The 18,615-nt window shown below is 36.5% G+C and overlaps 1 non-coding gene across 1 annotated transcript; it reads right to left on the bottom strand.

The window, feature by feature from the left end:
• Nucleotides 1-4,942: 4,942 nt before the first annotated feature.
• On the bottom strand, nt 4,943-5,049 carry LOC136201570 (small nucleolar RNA R71). The gene has a single exon (XR_010673917.1). It is a non-coding gene; the product is annotated as a small nucleolar RNA R71 (small nucleolar RNA).
• Nucleotides 5,050-18,615: the final 13,566 nt, after the last annotated feature.

Raw genomic sequence — 18,615 nt, 5'->3', positions numbered from 1 at the left:
TCTTACTTTTTATTTCTATTTATATTTATATTTATGCTCAACATTGAACAAACGTATTAGTACAATTAAATCAAAGTACTTAAATTTAATTGTCCTTTAATCATGGATTAACTTAAATGATTTTGTCAAATCAAAATCGTGTGGAAAGGTGTTTCAATAATATAATCAATGGAGTCTAGAAAATTACAAGTTTCATTATCATCGGGACATTTTAGAGTTTTGAATACATTAAATATGACTTCCTCATCTTGCAACCGGAGAATTAATTTGCCTTGTTGGACATTAATAAGTGTATGTCCAGTTGCAAGAATAGGGTCGCCCAAGGATGATGGGCACCTTCTCGTCCTCTTCCATGTCTAGGATGACGAAATCAGCAGGAAAAATAAATTTATCTACTTTAAGTAACAAATCTTCCACCACACTTTGGATATGTAATGGAACGGTCGGTGAGTTGTAGAGAAACTGATGTTGGTTTTGGCTTTGCTAGGCCCTTTTCCTGGAAATAGATAAAAGCATTAAGTTAATACTTGCTCCGAAATCTTATAATGCCTTATCAAATTGGGCACTCCTAATAGTGCATGGAATACTAAAACTACCTGGATCTTTTTTTAGTTTGTACTTTATTAAGTAATATAGTAGAGAACCCTTTGGTTAATTTGACTGTCTCATGGTCCTCTAACTTTCTCTTTTTAGACAAAATCTCTTTCAAAAACTTTGCATAGATATGCATATTTTCCAACGCCTCGACGAATGGAGTATTGATGTGATTTTTTATGAAAATTTCAAGGAATTTAGAATATTGTTTGTCGAGCTTCTCCTTATGCAACCTTTGAGGAAAATGGATATGGGTTAGATTATCAGTGAAATACAAAGGAAAGAACTTGGTTTGGGGCTTTTTGGAGGTGTTCAAGGAGTTTTGCCATGTGTTCCGGGTAGAGAATCACTTCATCGGACTCATATACTATAGAGGCCCATTTCAAAGGTAACAAATTGAGGTGTATATAAAATTTCATCCTTTGTAGCGATTTCGTTTAGTTATTTCGTAAGTTTTGTCAAAGGTGTGGTTTTCTGCAAAGAATAATCAATCGCCTAAGGTTATAACCGATGTTCTGTTTGTTCTGGAAACCCAAAGTCGATCTTCTATCAATCATAGGAGATTGGATATTCTGATGTGTCTTAGCTAGTTTCCTTCCCTTTCGACTATCTGAATCCCTCCAAAACAAGCCCGGTATATGAACTTCAGTGGATGAAAGTAGAACTTGGGTTATAGGGTGTTTTAGCAAGTTAAAAAAGCACGGATCCAAGTTGTTTACTTTCCAAAACATTGTTTTTATCTAATTTTGGCATATTTATGGCCTCAAAGATTTAAAGTATCAATCTTTATCGTGTTTTGGTGATTAAAGTTAGTTAAAATGTTACTCTCATTAAAGTTTGACGTTAAAGCTTGGTCAAGTAGCTACCTTTAAGGTTTTCACATTCTTAAAGGTCTTTTTCAAACTTGTTTATGTTGTAAATACATAATTGTGGTTGAAATGAATGGCACAAGTATGCAAAAAGCGTCCAAATGTGTGTTTTAGTGGTTTGAGTAGTGAAAATGACATTTGGGTGACAAATAACATTAGATCTGAGGCTATGGATGTTTTTGGAGGACAACAGACAATTGCATGTGCACTATAGGCGATTAGTTATTGCTTCAGAACCTTATTTTCATGGTTTTGGGTTGTCCATTTGTGTTCCATTCCTTCCATTATGTGTTTGTTTGAATCTAGTATTAGTATATACTCTCGTATGGGTTGGAAGCACATCTAGATGCATTTGGATGAATTAAAACATAAATTAACCCAAAAAAGAGCAAGGTTTTCTTATAAAAATATCCAAAAACATGAAAAATTATTTTCCTAGAATAAAAGGAACTTATGGATTCTAGTGAGTTAATAAATAATTTGATGAAATGATGCGATTTAATTGAATGTTGACTTTTTTTTTATGTTCATTTTTATAGCTTAGCAAAAATGAATAAAAGATAAGACAATAAGCGATTAAATTCGTCATTTCAAATGTTATTTTTGTTAAATCGGATTAATGATAAGTCGATTATTAAAGTTAGGGATCGACTTTTCATAATAAGTCTTAATTGACCAGTTTAAGCGCCTCACTCAAAACGGGTTGATCGATATTTGCTATGACACTTCGAAGATATTTCTAATAATTGGCAAATTGTTAATCATTAATAACCGATTGATCGTTGAAATTAGAGACCCATTTTTCGTAGTAAATATTAATTAGCCATTTCCAATATCTTGCACTTGGAATAAGTTGGTTGACATTTATTATGATATCTCGAAGATATTCCTAACAATTAATCGGTTATTGAACTAGAATTAATTGTGTTTCATGACATTATCCATAACACTCCCCACTCCATGATGTGTGTCGTCTAGCGTAGTGTTTTCTACGACAAAATGTGTATTATGATACGTGCGCTATGACTATGGATGTGGTCTTTCTAAGTGATTTGTATCTACTAGACGTCACTACTTAGAGGCAAGTGTACCCCGTCGTATCAAGTAATAATCCGGTTAAGACCGGGTATCGAATCCACGGGATTTATAATTGCAAGTATTAAATGACTCAGTTTTATACGTTATTTAAGCGGTGAATACTTTGAGGTTGGTGTGAGACACAACTACAAACTACTCCTAACTACGTGTGAGGCGAATTTATATAACGAAACTCTATGGAGTGATATGAATGCGATAAGTTATAATTATGACAAATAATGACTTCTAATGTTTATACGGTTGATGGTTTGCTCATGCAAAGACGACTATGTGTAGAGAAACCGACCCGTGAGGTACTTAGACTACGTGGTTCCTAGTCAAGGCGTGTCTAATGCTTGGGACCAGAAATTAGGGCCCATAAGTTCCGTGGTTTGTCAATTCCTACGGTTTCCGGTTTGTCACTTCCGGTAAGGCAACACCTATATGAATCCCTAAAAATAACCTGAATGGCGTCGGAAATCGCGTTCTCCTACACAACAATCAATTATAAATATCAAAACAAGTAACAAACATCAACACATATATAGAAAAGAAGATTATGAATCATAAATTATAAATATGGAAAGTGTAAATATGGATTACAAACAAGCCTAGTACATAGGATGAGATCAAGCTAATTAGCAAGTGTAAAGGGAAGAATCCACCCTCGGAACTAGCTAACCGGACTCAAAAGTCGTCTCTAAGGACTTGAATGGTGGAGCTCTCGAGCTTGGTGTGCGAAGATGGAGCGGGACTTTGATGAAATGCCGGGAGCAACGGACAAGCTCTCGAGATGGAAGAGTTTAGTTACACAAAGCCTAAAAACAAATCTAAACTATCAAAACAAGTATAGTTTTTGCTCTCTCTAATATATGGTTTCTCAAATGAGTGTTAGACACTCTTATTTATAGATCAAGCTAGGGACAAGATTGTAATTCCACAAGGTGCAAGCATGGAGGAACATTATTTTGTGCAGAAATCCTATGATACGCCCCGCGTATGGTGATGTACGCCCCTGAGCCTGACAAACTCGAACGAAACCCAAGGAAAGGATTGACAACCCGTTCACTTGCACGCCGTCGAAGAATTCAATGCTCCATGTTCTCTGTAAACTTGTATCAATTTATATTTCATCTAATAAAGTCCATTCTATTCGATAGATTCTTATGCAGCACTTTGGTAAATGAGCCGAAGTGGATTGATGTTGGTGTTTTCATTAAAACGTATTTAATCCAAAATCTTTACAAGGAAACTTTGTTGAACACTTAGGCAAATTATTATCTCGGTAGAGTTTTAATTTGGTTAAGGGCAATTATCCCGGATAAGGGTTTTGTCACGTTCAAAGCCAATTAATTAGAGGTTCCATCATTTATTTCATCTTTATAATTCGTACAAAGTTTAAAGTTGTTTCTTTGCTTAATGCAAACAAATATACCTGTTTACTTTTCTAAAGCACTAAAACGTTCCTGTTTTGTAAATTCATTTTTACTCAGATATTTTCTAACATCTTCATATTCTAATCTAATTCTCATTCTAGCAATTTCAAAACCAAAACCGATTAAACGATTTTTCCATATCATAAACCTAAAAGTAAATTTAACCGATTCAAAATAAGTTTTTGTTAAAAAAGCGTTCCCTGTGGGATCGATATCTTTTATTACTACAAGCGTATACCGTGCACTTGCGGAAATCGCTCAACAAGTTTTTGGCGCCGTTGCCGGGGATACGCCAAAAGTTTTGACAAAATTTTAAATTTTTCGTGTTTTATTACGAATCTAGGTTTATTCATACTTATTCAAACTTTTATATTTTTAATTATTTTCAATTACTAACATATTTATTTTTCAAATTCTGTTTTGTAGGTAGTTTCGGTTCGTGCGAAATTTCAAGTTCATGCGCAGTTCTCGAAGTTCGGGCACGTCACCAGATCCTATTGACCCAGAAATTGAAAGAACCCTTAAAAAGAACAAGAAAGAAAAGAAAAAGACAAACCAAACCCCAATAAAAAAACTAAAATTACCGAGCCAGAAGTTATGGCCACACTTATGGATTACGCTAGGCCAGGAGTGGCTGGTGTAACAAACAGTATAGTTAGACCCCAAATCAATGCAAATCAATTTGAAATTAAGCCTGCGTTGCTTAATATGTTGCAAAATAATGTAACGTTTTACGGGTTACCTAACGAAAATCCTAACACCCATTTGACAAATTTCTTAGAAATTTGTGACACTTTTAAAATTACAAATGTGACTGTGGAAGCGATCAAACTTCGCCTTTTTCCTTTTACTTTGAAGGATCGAGCCAAAGAATGGTTAACTTCTATGCCAGCCGCATCAATTGAGACTTGGGAGCAATTAGCCCAAGCATTTTTATCAAAATTTTTCCCTTTAGCAAAAACCGCAAGAGTCATTAAAGAGTTAACATCTTTTTCTCAAAATGATAATGAAACTCTTTATGAGGCTTGGGAACGTTTTAAAGAACTTCAATGTTTATGCCCACACCACCAATTGCCCGCTGAACTTTTAATGCAAACATCTTATAATGGACTAAATCCTACAACTAGAGGTTCATTGGATGCTATGTCTGGAGGGTTATTCATGAAGAAAACATCTGCCCAAGCGAGAGAACTTTTGGAGGAAATGGCAATCAACAGCAGTATGTGGCCCGCGGAACGTGGACACGTACCAGTAGCGAAACCATCATCCTCAACAACATCATCAGTTAAATGTATAGTGAATCTTGATCCAGTAGCGATGTTGCAAGCCCAATTTTCTGCCTTGTCGCACAAAATTGATAGGTTTATGGCACCGTGTGATCCTAATGGTCAACCAATCCAAATGGATGTGGATTACGAAGGTATGAGTGAAATTGAACAGGTAAACATTGTCCAAGGGCAAAACCAAACTAATAACCCTTATTCCAATACATATAATCCTGGATGGAGAAATCATCCTAACTTTAACTGGAGAGATAATAACAATAATAATGTTAATGCTAATCAAAATCGTACTACTAATTATCAAAATCAATCAAGAGATACGATTAGCACCTTATCTTCTAAAATCGACAAATTCATTGATGCGATGAGCGGAAAAATAAGTAATCACGACGATGGTTTTAAACGGATCGAGAATAAATTCGATCAGCTTATTAAAAACCAATCATCTAGCATCCATAATTTGGAGATTCAAATTGGACAACTCACTAAATCAATTCCATCCCGCAAAGAGGGAAGTCTTCCAAGCCATACGGAAGAAAATCTGAAAGAGCATATTAAGGCTATCACTCTTCGTTCAGGGAAAAACTACTTAGGCCCGGAAATACCCGGAAATTCGACTTTACCTGGAACTGATTTACCAAAACCCAAAGAAGATACATTAAAACAAAAAGATGCACCGATTGACTCTAGTACAAAAACTTTTGTACCCAAACCACCTTTTCCACACAAAGTCCGCAACAAGTACTATGATAAACAACTTTTAACATTTTTAGACAAACTTAAGAATTTGCATATTAATTTAACGTTTATGGATGCAATTACGCAAATTCCCAACTATGGAAAATTCCTCAAAGATTTAATTTCAAAGAAAATCAGTTGGGAAGGGATTTCATCCATTTCACTAACTGAAGATTGCAGTTCGATTGTGTCAAGCAATTTGCCCACAAAACTCAAAAATCCCGGATGTTTTACCATTCCGTGTAAATTGGGAGATATAGAATTCCCAAGTTGTCTTTGTGATTTAGGAGCAAGCATTAACTTGATGCCATTATCTATTTTTAATAAGTTAGGCTTAGAAGAAGACATCAAACGTACCAATATGGTTTTTCAATTAGCGGATCAAACCACTAAAAGACCATACGGTATAATTGAGGATGTTTTAGTTAAAGTTGACAAATTTATTTTTCCTACCGATTTCGTTATTTTAGAGTTTGCTTATAATGTAAATTGTCCGCTAATCTTTGGTAGACCGTTCATGAACACGGGACGTGCTCTAGTTGATGTGTCGGAAGGGAAAGTAGTTTTACGAATAGGAGATGATAAGATTGAGTTTGATATGAATCAAGCGATGAAATATCCTATGGAGGATTTCGCTTGTATGAAACTTGATTTAATTGAAGAATGTGTAAATGACATTGTTCAAAAAGAAGAAATAATAGAACCTATAACGAGTGAGGAACTAGAAGATAAGGACCCAGAACCTTTGATTCGAGAAGATGGACCAATTCCGCCTTCAATTGTAGTTCCACCTGAATTAGAACTTAAGGAATTACCAAGTCATTTGAGGTACGCTTTCTTAGGCGAAGGCGATTCTCTACCTATAATTATCTCTAACAAGTTGACATAAGTTCAAGAAGAAAAATTGAAAGAAGTTGTTAGAAGTAGGATAGGAAGTATGGGTTGGCAAATTTCTGACTTAAAAGGTATTAATCCAAGTATTGTAATGCATAGAATTCACTTAGAAGAAGATAAGCCACCTAAAGCGGATAGGCAAAGACGCCTAAATCCGAACATGAAAGAAGTAGTAAAAAATGAGATTACTAAACTTCTGGACAATGGAATCATCTACCCTATCTCGGATAGTGAATGGGTTAGTCAAATCCATTGTGTACCTAAAAAGGGATGCATAACAGTTGTAAGGAATGAAGAAGGAGAATTAATACCCACACGAACCACCACTGGTTGGAGGGTTTGTATAGATTATAGAAATTTAAATAAAGCAACTAGGAAAGATCATTTTCCTCTTCCTTTCATTGATCAAATGATCGAAAGGATAGCTGGTCATGCTTTCTACTGTTTTCTTAACGGTTACTCCGGATTCTTTCAAATATACATTTACCCGGATGACCAAGATAAAACAACTTTCACATGTCCTTATGGAACATTTGCATATAGGAGAATGCCCTTTGGTCTATGTAACGCACCTGCAACATTTCAACGTTGTATGACTGCGATTTTTAATGATTTCATTGAAGATATCATGGAAGTTTTTATGGACGATTTTTCAGTTTATGGAGATTCTTTTGATTCGTGCCTAGAAAACTTGGATAAAGTTTTGTCTAGGTGTGAAGAAACAAATTTGGTATTAAATTGGGAAAAATGTCATTTCATGGTTGACGAAGGAATTGTTTTATGTCACAAAATATCTGAAAAATGATTAGAAGTAGATAGAGCAAAAACCTCAGTAATAGAGAAATTACCCCCTCCAACTACTGTTAAAGGAGTAAGATCATTCTTAGGACATGCTGGTTTTTACAGAAGATTTATTAAAAATTTCTCTGTAATTTCCAAACCACTTACTAATTTACTCATGAAAGATTCAACCTTTGATTTTAATGAAGAATGCGTTAAAGCTTTCGAAACATTGAAAACTGCTTTAGTCAGTGCACCTATTATTGCTAAACCTGATTAGGATTTACCCTTTGAAATTATGTGTGATGCAAGTGACTTAGCTGTCGGATGTGTTTTAGGTCAAAGGAAGGATAAGAAACTTCATGTCATTTATTATGCAAGTCACACACTGTCTGGTGCACAATTAAACTACACCACAACAGAAAAAGAAATGTTAGCCGTAGTTTTTGCGTGTGACAAGTTTAGGTCATATTTATTAGGTTCAAAAGTTATTATTTATACCGATCATGCAGCATTAAGATATTTGTTTGCTAAAAAGGATGCAAAACCACGTCTAATTAGATGGGTTTTATTATTGCAAGAATTTGATATAGAAATTAAAGACAAAAAGGGAGTTGAAAACCTTGTCGCCGATCATCTATCGAGACTTGAAGATGAAAACGGTCCTATAGGTGAAACTATCGGTATACGAGATGATTTCCCTGATGAACATCTCTATCAAATGAAAAGTTTCATATCACCTTGGTATGCAGATATTGCTAATTATCTCGCAGCCAATATTGTTCCGGAAGGATTAAATTCCCACCAAAGGAAGAAATTTTTCTTCGATATTAAACAATACTTTTGGGAAGATCCTTTTCTGTTCAAAACTTGTGGTGACGGGATAATTAGGAGATGCGTTGGTGAAAATGAATTTGAATCCATAATGTTAGAATGTCATTCTATCTCTTATGGAGGACATAATGGAGTTAACAAGACAGCAGCTAGAATATTTGAAAGTGGTTTCTTTTGGCCTACGATGTTTAAGGATGTCCGTTCATTTATTACTCGTTGTGATAAGTGCCAAAGAACAGGAAATCTAGGAAGGAAAGATGAGATGCCCCTCACAACCGTATTAGAAGTTGAAGTCTTCGATGTGTGGGGGATAGATTTCATGGGACCTTTTCCCCCTTCCAATGGTAAAACTTACATATTAGTTGCCGTTGATTATGTTTCAAAGTGGGTTGAAGCAATCGCAACCCCGACGAGTGATTCTAAGGTTGTCGTTAATTTTCTTGACGATATATTCTGTAGATTTGGTTGTCCAAGAGTTATAGTTAGTGATGGTGGTACTCATTTTATAAACAAGAGTTTTGAAACGCTTATGAAAAAATATGGAGTACGCCACCGCGTATCAACGCCGTACCATCCTCAGTCAAATGGTCAGGCGGAGATATCAAACAGAGAACTCAAATGGATTCTCGAGAAAACGGTTTCATCCTCTAGAAAAGATTGGTCTTCTAAACTCAATAATGCGTTATGGGCATACCGTACTGCATTTAAAACGCCAATAGGAATGACTCCGTACCGTTTGGTGCATGGTAAGGCATGTCATTTGCCAGTCGAATTAGAACATAAAGCCTATTGGGCTATTAGAGAACTAAACTTTGATTTACAACAAGCAGGTAAGAAACGTTTGCTCAATTTAAATGAGTTAGATGAGTTACGTCATCTATCTTACGAAAATGCAAAGATTTATAAAGAAAAAATGAAAAAATGGCACGATGCCAAAATTAAAGTTAAACACTTTAATGTTGGGGATAAAGTGCTGTTATTTAATTCACGACTTCGTTTATTTCCAGGAAAACTTAAGTCCAGATGGTTAGGACCATATTTAGTCGTCAAAACATTCGATTACGGTTCTTTAGAACTGGAAGGTCCTACCGGAGTTCGATTCAAAGTTAATGGTAATCGATGTAAAATCTATTACGAAAATATTTCCCAACTAGGAATTGAGTTCGTAACAAGATTATCTGACGTATGAATTACTCAGTTTATTTTACACAGTTTATTTTGTTTTATTGTTTTTATGATTTTGTTTATTTTATTTTATTTTTATTATTATTTTATTTTATTTTCAAAATGCCATTTTTATTAGATAAACTTTATGTTATGATTTAAATACATAAAATATTTATATTTCATGATTTTAGATTTGATTTTTAGGAAATTAAGATGAATTTGAAGTTTCAGGCAATTCTCTGCCGAGAATTTAGAATTCCCTGCCGAGAATCCCTTCATTTAAGAATGTCACAAACAGGTTCGAATTTCTCTGTTCATACCGAGAATTTTTTAATTCTCTACCGTGAATCAGGAGGTGGCTTTGATGCCTGATTTTCGCATGAAAATCAGCGTGTCGCGACCGCGGCTTTGCCATTCGCGGTCGCGACACGCGTGTTTCCTTCACTATCAGGCCTGAAACACTCTCACCCTTTCGACGAACCTCTTGGCAATTGAAACATTAAGTTTCTTCATTCCAGAAAGGTACAAATTATACCTTTTCATAATTAAAACAATACCTCTTTTCATCCTAAACTCTTATAAATTAATCTTAGAGGATTCAAGTTCTGCTACAATTCTTTTTCATCTTTGTCAGAACTCTGATTTTTCTTCACAAATATCGTTCTTTGCTAAAGTAACACTAACTTTTGCACTATGCCTACCAAATTCAAATCACCTAGGCACAATGCTGCCTCAATCAACAAACGCCCAGACTTATCCAAGCGATATGGGGCGCCTTTCCCTATCTTCAACCACGATGAAGGTAGACGTTATTAGAATCACCGTTACAAATTCTTCACCGGAATGTTGTATATGGATGAATTTCTTAATAGCTAATTAGGCATTACTGATGACATGAGCCGCTATATGGAGCGCCTAGGGTGGACAAAATTTGCCCAAATGCGATTTCCAATAATAGGCGACTGGATACTCGAATTCTTCTGTACCGTTCGTTTTACTAATAAACGCCGAGTACGTCTCAGTTTTCGTCGAGAAGGCGAAATCTTCACTTTCAGCTATCCCGAGTTGCATGCTTGGTTTGGTTTTCCCCCAAGGGATACAATCAAACGTCATCCTGGACGAGACATGACATCCTCGGACATTTGGAGAATGCTCACTGGATTCTGGCGATTCAATTCAAAACTCGCCTATAATCACTCTTTTCGCTCCAACTCCATGCTGTATTTACACAAATTCCTGTGTCACAGTTTATTCGGGCGCACATTCAGTAGTGTGGTCCGTGACACTGATTTGTATGTTCTTGGAGATATATTCCAGGGCAATGCAGTGGATTCTTCCAAAATTCTGATGGAAGGTCTTGTCGCCACTTCTCGATCCAAAGATAAGAAGATTGGGTTCGGCAATATAATCTGTGGAATAATTCTCAGTTCAAAGGGTACTATTGATGTTCCCTGGAGTGATGATGAATTCTTCCCGACAATTGACTATGAATTTCTTGAGCACGAAAGACTTGTGAAACGTGTCTTTCGAGCAGGGCCTCAATTTTTGTCCGCACCGGAACGTGAAACTTTCGTGCAGTTTCAAATTGATCGTATTAAGGCCAGAAATATCCCGTTAGATAGGGATGAATATGTAGAATAGTTTCTGTTTTTCATTTTTATTTTTGTATATATTTTGTTTTGTTTTAATTAATGGTTTGTTTTCATTATTTTGTACATATGTTTATTTAATAAAAATCTTATTTAGTTCAATTCTTAATTTTATTAGAATTATCCACCAGATCCATTATCTATACTTAGCATATTCTCATATGGATCTCTCATTATTCTTACTCAAACTCAGATAAAAAGGATTCACCTGAACTAAATATGTTTTTCTATTTTTCCACACATTTATCCACGTTTAATTTTATTTTGTAACTCAATTTATTTTCAATGAATTAAGTTTACATTTAATCAATTCAATTCATGTATTAAATATGTATTAACATGCCCTTATTATGCATTTAATGTGGTTCTCTTAACTTATATGCATAAATGCACATTTAAGTTTCATTAATTCTTCATAATAAATTTATTTTAATTCAATTTATCAAGGTTAAACCTTTAGTTTTCCTTGCAATTAATGTCATTTATTTTAGTTTTAAGTACAGGAACACTTAATATTAAGTTCAGGAACCATTCCACAACAAAAAATGCACAAACCAAGTCAAAAGGCACCAAAATTGGCCATCTTACCCAATTCTCTACCAAGAATTAAGAAATTCTCGGTATGAGCAGCAACTTAGGCAAGATTTCAGGGCGAAATTTGCCTGAAATTCGCGTGCCGCGGCCGCGGCTTTGCCGTTCGCGGTCGTGACACGCGTGATTTCTGCCTTATTGATTCCGATTTTGCCAATATTTTTGTCTATTCCTATTCCTATTCTACCTATACATTCACCTAATCACCCTATATAAACCTACCTCTTACACAAACCTCACATCACCTCTATTTTTACCCAATCCCTTACTCTAAACTCTTCACCAAAAATCTACTTTTCCTCTTCCCAATTTATTCACTCCAATTTCTATCCTATTTTCAATCACTTCTATTTCACAACCCCCAACCTCATCTTCAAGCTTTGGTATTTCTCTCCACCACTTCTACTTCTTCTTCTTCTTTTTCTCAAACCCTAAGCCCCTAAACACCATCACCATGGTTAGGACTAAGCGTGTTGGTAACAAGCCCGCTATTACGGAAGCTAATCGCCTTCGGGTTCAATGCGGAGCTTATTTTGACATCTATTCGGAGGAAGAAGTCGTTCGTTTCAAACATTTTTCACAAGCCGACCGCCAATTTGTGGATATGCACTTCTTAGACTTCCATTCGGTAAGAACATTGAATTTCTCTACTCGAATTGATGCCTTTATTGAAGCTTTGGGTTGGCAAGAATTCGTTAATATGCGTTTCCCGCGTATTAATGAATATGTGGTGGAATTTTTGGTCACTTTGTCCATGAACAAGAAGAAAACTTCAATTTCTTTTAGGAGTAATGGTATACCTTACACCATTGACTATGAAGCAATGGGAAATATGTTTGGTTTCCCTACTTCTGATTTTTATGATAAGCCTAAGGATTTTGATAATGATGCTGTTTGACGAACTCTCTCGGATCAAGATTATTTTAATTCAAAAAACACTTCAAGCAAGTTGATTAAGGACAATTGTGTGTTCTTCTTTCATAAGTATTTGAGTTTCTCCTTGTTTGGTCGTGTTGAGAGTTCAAAGGTTCAAGTTCGGGATTTGTATGTTTTGGATAGTTTGCTTAAAGGTTTGAGGATTGATTGCATTGGTATTATGTTTGACAATTTATTCCGTGCTTCGAGGGCTACTACCATTCAAATCCCTCTTTGTAATTTTATCACCGGACTTATGTTGGGAGCACGGGGTGAATTGGCCGACTATGACATGTCCACCTACCGTGGGTATGTTCCGCTTTTGGACATCTCGGCTCTTGAGCGAGTTCATTTATTGCTTCCCCAAGGACCTCCCGTCTTTATTTCCTATGCTACCCGAATTGCCCATCCTCGTGGCACTATGGGTGGTGGCGCTTCAAGTTCTCAATTTGTAGGTACCGAAGGCGGCGGAGATGCGGAAGGAAAGGAAGATGAACCACCGGCTCAAGCACAACCCCAAGCACCTCAAGCGGAGGATAATCCGGTAGATTTGCGGAGGATTTTGGACCAAATCAATTCCAACAACCGTCAAATGAACTTAAGAATTGATGATTTGGTTGAAAACAATATGGTGATGAATGACAACCTCAACCTTTTGAGGCGTGAACATCGATCGACTCGGCATCGGATGATTTCCTTTTTCCGACGCCGCAATGTGGAGACGTCACCTACACCTCCCGATTCACCACCTCATGCTTAGGTTGTTTTCCTTTCATTATTTTTTTTATCTTGTTATAATTTGGTACACTTTTCATTTTCTTATGTTTGGTACAATTTTTAATTTTATGTTGAATGTTTAATTTGCTCAATTTCAATCTTTGTTTCGTATGCCTTATTTCGTCTTTTATGTTTTCTCCATTATTTTTGCACCTATGAGGACATGGTCCAATTTAAGTGTGGGAGGAGACATACATATATTCATTTCTACACAAATACGAATAAATGCAACAAAGATATTATTTTGCAAAACAAATAATAATTGCAACAAATGATATTTATGCAAATGCAACACATATATATATTGCAAAACATTTTTCACACTAACTTAACATTTTCATATGTTTTTAAAATTAATTATAAGTTAATATGATTATTTGTTTAGGTTATCATTATCATTAGAAACAATATTTCTATACGGGTAATATTTTTCAAATTTTTCACAAATCTCTGATACGATTTTAAGTAAAAATTGTCTCGAGTGAATGATTTTAAGTAAATAAATTCTTTATTTCAATCTCTATTTTTATATCATGCAATTCATGATAGAATAAATCTTATTTTAAATTTTCAATTAGGTTTATAGGCATTAAATTGAACTAACAATTTTAGCTCGGTTTGATTTCGTCTTACATTAACACCAATTGAAGTTTTTAAAGAAACTTTAGCCATAATACATGTTGAATTTTAAGTCAATATAGGATGAATGTGCTATTTTTCTTTTTCCCAACTTATAATTTTATAATTCATGTTAATTAATCAATTAGTTGAATTCTTAACTTTTGGCCACGATTGAGACCAACCTTATCACAATCGAGGTATGAAAGGGAAGAAAATTAAGTACCGTTTACTTTTGGCCACGGTTGCGACCACCCTTATCACAATCGAGGTATGGAAGGAACGTTTTAAAAAAAATAATAAGCATGTATAAGTTTAAAGTAATGATTGCGTCCACCCATGGCATGGTCGGTACCTCTTACGATCGAGACCACCCTTATCACGGGCGTAACTAAGCAAATATATTAAACCTAAGTCCTTAATAAATCCATATTTATATTAGTTTAGGTTTGGGAAAGAAAATTTTGTGCTTTGAAATGCCTTGAGACGGAAAAACTCAATAACATGCGTGCTTATACATCGTCCCGAATGCTTCAATTCAAAATTGAAAATACAAGACGAATGATATATCGTATATTATACTAAGTTAGTTTGATATTTTGCGTATAAATTTGTCATGCGAAGTAGTCTTTTTGGCTTAACTAATTCAAAAGATAATACAGAGATATATGTTTTATTTTCATAAAGAGATTAGTTAGAGAATAAATTCAGTGAAATTTTGCTCGGGACTAGCAAAAGATTAAGTGTGGAGATTTGTTAAGCCCAAAATATACCTATAATATCATCAATAATTACATCAATATTGCTACGAATTTATGCTGTTTATAACTATTTAGAAAGCTTTTACTTTCGAATATGTTTCTTTCATGCAAGGTACATAAATATTTGGTAAAATCCAAATAGGAGTAAACAGAGCTCGAAAATAGAAGAAAAGTCCTACAAAAGGAGTCGAAGACGACGAAAATTAATAACGCCAAGTCGAGGACACGAACGAGAGCGAAAAAATGAAAAATGCTCCGTGCCACGACCGCGGCTTCCCCTTTTCACGGTCGCGACACGCGTCCTTCAGCCATTTTACCCTTCGTCCGAAGTACAATTGATGCTCCCCCATTCTCGGTAGTGAATTTGATAATTCTCGGTACGAGCAGAAGATTTTAGAAGCATGTTACACACTTTCGTTTTCGACGGAACGCGATCGTTCGGGTGGATAAAGACATTCCTTCACAACGGACACGATCCTTCACAACGGACACGACACTTCGATCAAGACTCTTGAACATCTATAAATAAAGAGTTGATGGAGAGTTGGAGATAATAATGATATAATAATAATGATATAATAATAGTGTGATAATGTGATATGTGTAGAAGAAAGAAATTAGTGTAGAATTTATGCAAAAATTCTGAATCAAGTGATTCAGAAGTTAGATTTCGATTCTGTTCAAAAGCAATATGATGTACACACATTGTTTACAAATTAATAACAAATTCAGTAGCGTTTAGACATTGTTCCAGTTTAGTTTTCATTTTGGTAGTAGACCGACCCAGTCTCTATTACGAAGATTCAGCGAGAAGATTGAGTAGAGGATTCGCCCCTGAGCCTAACAAACTCGAACGAAACCCAAGGAAAGGATTGACAACCCGTTCACTTGCACGCCGTCGAAGAATTCAATGCTCCATGTTCTCTGTAAACTTGTATCAATTTATATTTCATCTAATAAAGTCTGTTCTATTCGATAGATTCTTATGCAGCACTTTGGTAAATGAGCCGAAGTGGATTGATGCTGGTGTTTTCATTAAAACGTATTTAATCCAAAATCTTTACAATGAAACTTTGTTGAACAGTTAGGCAAATTATTATCTCGGTAGAGTTTTAATTTGGTTAAGGGCAATTATCCCGGATAAGGGTTTTGTCGCGTTCAAAGCCAATTAATTAGAGGTTCCGTCATTTATTTCATCTTTATAATTCGTACAAAGTTTAAAGTTGTTTCTTTGCTTAATGCAAACAAATATACATGTTTACTTTTCTAAAGCACTAAAACGTTCCTGTTTTGTAAATTCATTTTTAATCAGATATTTTCTAACATCTTCATATTCTAATCTAATTCTCATTCTAGCAATTTCAAAACCAAAACCGATTAAACGATTTTTCCATATCATAAACCTAAAAGTAAATTTAACCGATTCAAAATAAGTTTTTGTTAAAAAAGCGTTCCCTGTGGGATCGATATCTTTTATTACTACAAGCGTATACCGTGCACTTGCGGAAATCGCTCAACAGGGAATGTGGCAAATTTGTAAATAAAAAGAAAGAGAACATTGTTTTATTTCTTTTCTTTAAAATACATTTTCCCGACTTTTCCAATCTCGTTTTTCATAAACTTTTATACCGTTGGACTCGTCTTAATTAGACGGTCATTTTAAGATCCCAGAAGCTCAGGTAAAAAAAATTCCGGTGAAAAGAATCCAGCGATTTGTTTTTCTGTGAGAAAACAATGTCCAGAAAATGTAAAAAATCATTCTGAGAAACTTTTTTTTTGGTTAGGAAGAGTAGTCAGACAAGGCTACGAAGAAACCACCCTAGGGAAAGAAACTCGTAGGATATCTTGCTGCAGAAAAACCAGCAGCCCCTCAGGGGCCTGCTCAAAAAGGTGTAAACCTAGGGGAAGGTTATAGGCCAGATTGGCCATTCTGTCGGCACATCTGTTGCCTTCGCGATACGTGTGGGAGATGGCGACTGCCCAATCCCGGCTAAGCAGTTCCTTAATGGCTTCGATCAAGTTCTTAAACTCATCTGGGCTTCGATCATTACCCTGGACCATGCCAATTGCTGTTAGGCTATCAGACTCAACTTCAACCCGCCGCAAACCCAGAGACCAAGCAAGCGTGGGCCCCTCAAACAAACCCCAAAGCTCTGCCTTAGTGATAGAGCATTATCCAATGTTTTTGGCAAAACCAGCCACCCACGTCCCAGAAAGATCCCTGATCAAGCCCCCCGCAGCAGCCCGAAAAGAAAGGCCATTGAAGGCACCATCGACATTGAGTTTGACACAATTGAGAGGGGGCGGCTTCCACGAGATCAGTTGCTCAACTCTAGGGTGGCGATGGCAATGGGCTGACCTCCGCATTCCCTCATTGACCCTCTGGACCTCCAACTAGAAGGCAGTAATTTGATTGCAGAGCGCTCCACAAGTCTTCGAAACCTGTTCAAAAATCTTTGCATTCCTATTACGCCAGAGGAACCAGCAGGTGGTCCCAAAAAGGACGTGGCGGTCAGCCCCCCTGCAAATTAGACAAGAACCACGATTCTGCTGCCTCATAAGTAAAATGCGCAAACTGAGATGGGCTGAGGAAATGGAGCCACACCATGTGTGCCCTTGGCCAATCCCGAAGAACATGGATTATGTCTTCATCGCCAAGCTCACAGATAGAGCACGAGCTAGAGAGGGAGAGGTGCCGTCGACATCTTTCAACATTGGTAAGGATTCTTCCTTTCTGTACCATCTAGAGGAAACATCTAATCCATTGGGGACCCGGCCAATTCCAAATCCACTTCCAATCCGTAGAGAGGACGGTACCAAAGGACTCTTCCTGGAGGCCATAAGCTGAGCTAATACTGAAATTTCCGTTCGTAGTGCCAATCTAGAAGCAAGAGTCCTCACTACGCTCATCCCTTGGGGGCAGGGCGGCAGCAATCTGAAGATTAGAGGCAGTGGGCAGGAGAGCTGCAAAAGCTTCCCACTTCCAGTGCCCATGGCCGTCAACCATATCTTTCACTGTCAAGTTCAAATCTGCACTATTAAGGATACCCGTAGTGAGAGCTTTAAGCGGCCCGAGGTCACCAATCCACATGTCTGACCAGAAACGGAATTTTGAGCCCTTCCCAACGTGCCATTTCGTGCCAATGACAACATCATCCCTCACTTGCAGAAGGGCCCGCCAGAGCGGCGAGTACGAAACCCCCTGCACAGTGCTGGCATCCAAGTACGACTGACACTTGTACTTATTGGTCCCTTATAACGTGACAATGTTAGTTCCAAGGGGGGGATAGGAACTATTTAAAATTTTGTCCGTTAAGGCTGACTTCTTTTCTTAAGAAAAGGTTTACACAGCGGTGCTAAGTAATTATAAGACACAAGCTTAGTCAACTTGTGACTAAGTCTGTTTCTTTCCTTGAGTCAGGAGATAGCACTTAGAGTCTATTCCTGAACTCAGCTTCTTAGTGCACTCAACTCAGCGTGAGTTCGTTACTTAGTCAGTTTTATAGCAAGCAATATATAAAGGAGTTTAAGGGTTAGAAATATGTTACTCAGCAGACATATCCTGGTTCGGCCTCTCCGCCTACGTCCAGTCCCCGGAACACGTTCCGAGCTTTTTGAATTCTCTACTGAGC

This window comes from Euphorbia lathyris, chromosome 7 (assembly GCF_963576675.1).
Source record: "Euphorbia lathyris chromosome 7, ddEupLath1.1, whole genome shotgun sequence".
In the NCBI taxonomy this organism is placed as follows: Eukaryota; Viridiplantae; Streptophyta; class Magnoliopsida; order Malpighiales; family Euphorbiaceae; genus Euphorbia; species Euphorbia lathyris.
The sequence above is the reverse complement of the archived record's forward strand: the minus strand, read 5'-3'. Positions and strand labels throughout refer to the sequence as shown.